The sequence below is a fragment of the Cardiocondyla obscurior genome, linkage group LG12, assembly GCF_019399895.1.
Source record: "Cardiocondyla obscurior isolate alpha-2009 linkage group LG12, Cobs3.1, whole genome shotgun sequence".
Taxonomy (NCBI): domain Eukaryota; kingdom Metazoa; phylum Arthropoda; class Insecta; order Hymenoptera; family Formicidae; genus Cardiocondyla; species Cardiocondyla obscurior.
This window is the reverse complement of record NC_091875.1, coordinates 3,132,760-3,136,236: the sequence shown is the minus strand read 5'-3', so window position 1 is coordinate 3,136,236 and position 3,477 is coordinate 3,132,760. Positions and strand designations below refer to the sequence as shown.

General features: G+C 49.1%; 1 protein-coding gene across 2 annotated transcripts in view; it reads left to right on the top strand.

Moving 5' to 3' along the window:
• Positions 1-1,047: 1,047 nt before the first annotated feature.
• Positions 1,048-3,477, top strand: part of Ae2 (Anion exchanger 2) — a 21,928-nt gene continuing 19,498 nt past the window's right edge. The window contains exon 1 of one of the 2 annotated variants that reach the window (XM_070664580.1): positions 1,048-1,445. The gene's annotated coding sequence lies outside the window, so the exon portion shown is untranslated. The remainder of the gene's footprint in view (positions 1,446-3,477) is intronic. The other variant, XM_070664583.1, reaches the window with a different exon arrangement.

Here is a 3,477-nt window from a genome sequence, read left to right as displayed (position 1 = left end):
TTTGCTTGTTCGTAGCCATTCCCGACGGCGCCTGGTCCTCATTTCTTTCCACGATCCATCCGCCTGATGTCACGTTTACCTCGAACCATGAGCCATCCTGAAAAAATGTCAAGAGGACAAAGACTCGGCGAGTTTAAAGGTAAACCAAAGATACGATATCGCGGGCGATCGTTAGATCATCGTTTCGGAGAAACGCCTTGGGAGTGTTGATTCGAGGAAAATTTCCAGAGAATTACCGAAGCTGGAATAAACAGGATTCGCGAGAAGTCGCTTCGAGGTGACGTGCGGCAATGCAATCGGGGTTGTTTTCCCCGAGCGTCGCGAGGGATGGGAGGAGAGGGCATCGTTACGTTGATCCCGCAGCTTTGCATAAATACATATGCAGCGAACAAAGCGGAGGCGCTCGGAGTGCTTGCTGCAAATGCATGCATACGCGATGAGCGCATAGGCCGCGCTGCAATCTGCATATCCCGGCCGATAGCGGCGGAACGGGAGAAAAAAAAAAAAAATGGAACGGAGCCGCGCGATGTATATTCATTAGCCCGCGCGAATTCGAAGTTTCCGGCTGTTCCGCAGCGATCGATTGGCGCGGCAGTCGCTACATACATTCGCGCCACCAACTTATGCGGCGTAACAGTGAACGATACGCGAAGTTGGGAGGCGCGATAAACTGCTCGACGACAACCGTATCTTTTTCTATAGAAAAACTGTTCGCAACTGCTGTAGCTGTCTTTTGTCTCGTTCTCGGCGCTTTCAAAGGGTGAGAAGAACGCGAAGGAATGAATATCTACGACAGAAACGTGAACAACGGTCGGACGCCTTGCTGAATTTTTCGCGAGTAAGAACGGCGTTATTTCGTTTCAGGGACATGAAGCATACCTCGCACGAGGCTGGAAGCTTGATGGAAAATTGACGACGAGCTGTAGCACCGGGAAGGGCCGCTGAAGGGAAAACAAAAAAGAAGCATCACGCGTGGAATCGAGAAAGGGCGCCGGCGCGCGAGCGGGGCGAGCAAAGCGATTGGCCGGCCTGCCGGCCGGCCGGTCGCTCGCTCACAGAAATTCAATTCCCGCTACTCCTTTCTCCCGTCTCTCTCCGTTCCTCCGGCCACGTCGTGGAGCGAAGCGAGCGAGCGGCGAGACGAGCGAGACGGATGTAGTTTCCCAAGGGACGCCCGGCGCCGTCAGTTTGTCAACGGCGTTGCTCTCGTGCGCACGCTCGTCACGTCTTCCAGCGCTATTCGGACGAAACGCGATAGCGGAACAGCACGGACATCCGGGCGCGTGTGCCACCCGCCTGCCCTGTGGAGAGAAAGAGAGAGAGAGGGCCGGAAGTGCGAGGGCGAGACGAAGAGGAAGGAGTCGCAAGCGAGGAGCGGACTGCGGGCACGCTGCTGCCGGCCGCGCGAGCAGCGGTGCGCGTCGCACGATCGATTTGGAACCTAGGTACGTAGATCGCCCGCCTGCCCGGGGTACGTCAGGCTCGACCGTGCGAGGCCTCACGGGCCGCATTCGCCAACGGGCCCTACCGTGGCCTCCGCGCGACAGTCCCTCCGCGAAATGTAGCCTCTCGCTCATCCCGACGTTGATCCGAGCATGAATTCATAGACGCGCAAATGAGGATCGATTCATAACAGCGACCACCCTCTCGGGATGAAGCGTGCTCGCGGGCTGTTCACTTTTCGAACTTCGTGTACAGAACTGCTCGAATGTCACTCTAATTTTGTTATCTCATTTGGCTTGCAATATATTTGCAGTTTGCTGCTTTACGTTAGTCTATCTAGCGAGTGAACGGCTCACGTGCACGTTGTTAGTTGCGGTATGGAAAAATCACCCTCTCTTTCTTTTTCCACTTGTGTGAGCGCTAATTTGTGTTTGTTTTTTTTTTTCGAGCACCGTGCCAATTATTGCGCGACATAATTGCCGATTTTTGCGTTACGCAAGAACTCTTCCAGTCAAGGAAATCCTTTTTTTGTCACGCTGTTGACGGACGAAATCGTTCGCGATTGTTTGCGCAGGAATCGGTGAGAGGAACGGAATATTCGATCCACGTCGGCACTCGTTGGAATATACGCGAAACGACGGCACTTTATCGGTCAGGACGATAAGTGCGAACAGATAAAGAAGCTCTTCAGTTTGCGGGAAATTGGAAGGGACAATAAATAGAACCGGCAACGTTTAACTATCTCTTCCCTAAAACTCGTAAGGACGAAAAAGAGAAAATCAATAGATAGCGCTCAATATTTAATCGATTAGCGAATCACGTGAGTAAAAAAATTAAAAATAATCAGTTAAAATCAATTGAAGAGATTTTCAGGACGTTTAACTGTCGAAGGAAATTTTAAGTTGAACAAAGTTGGCTTTGCGCATATCGCGGCGGACGGTGGCGAGACCAAGAAAGCGAGAAAGGAAAACAAATAGAATAGAAACAGACCACTGTCGTGGGCAAGGTGGATGAGGGGAGGTGCGAGAGGGGGTGGGCTCCTTCTATTTTCGAACCGGGTTGATGCGAGTAGGCCCGCCGCGTTTTCTGAGCTGGGGATCCGGGCATTATACAACTTCTTCCCGCCGCCGTACGCACACTTATTCATCGTGGTTACTTTATCCTGGGACAGTTATGACTGATGGAGCGATCCGCGCTGGCCCGTGCCGGAATGGCATAACAACGTGGCCGTGATTAGGCGAGACGAGACGAGAGGCACGTGTCACTCTCCTGTCGCCAGTAAGACGTAATTTCGAATTCATTGAATACCTACTTCACATTTTTCCGTTTTATCTGGAATGCGAGTGAATTCCGGAGCGTTGGTATTCACGATCATATCGAGCCCAGTTGAGAATCGGTTCGATAAAAGTCATGCCGTTGGTCATACCATTTATTGCCCGACAATCTAATCGAATTCTTCTAAACATAAACCAGTTCCATCATTCTGCACGTGTTATAAAATTTATTGATCTCACAAAGCCATTTAGGTACTAACGTATTCAAGAATGTTATTTTTAAAGCGAGATTTTAATTGAGCTTGTAGTCCTGGCCGAAAGTCCGGTAAACAATTTGAAACTTACAATGAAAGAAAAAAAAAATCATTTTTAAAGGTTACAAGCTGCACAAAAATACAAAGGAGTAGAATCGGTATTAATTTTATTCTACGTGTGGAAAGAGTGTTTGTCTCACATCTATAAATTATCATAGCCAAATAATTTTTTTTTTAAGAGGTCCATAAAACAAGTTTGATGTTACCTTCAAACTTAATGACTGGTTTCTCTACTCGCCGCACGTTGATAATCGCTGCCGGAGCCTTTCAGTGTGCCGATTTTTAATGTAAAATATTTATGCCGGCTCACGTGCGCCAGCTTGTCCGTTGCTTATAATAAAAATTATTTATCGACATTTGTTTGTCAATAAAAAAAAAAAAAATGAAGTTGACAATTAACAGCCGCCGCCAACGCGTGAGGCGCAAGCGTGTTCGCGTTTCAAGCT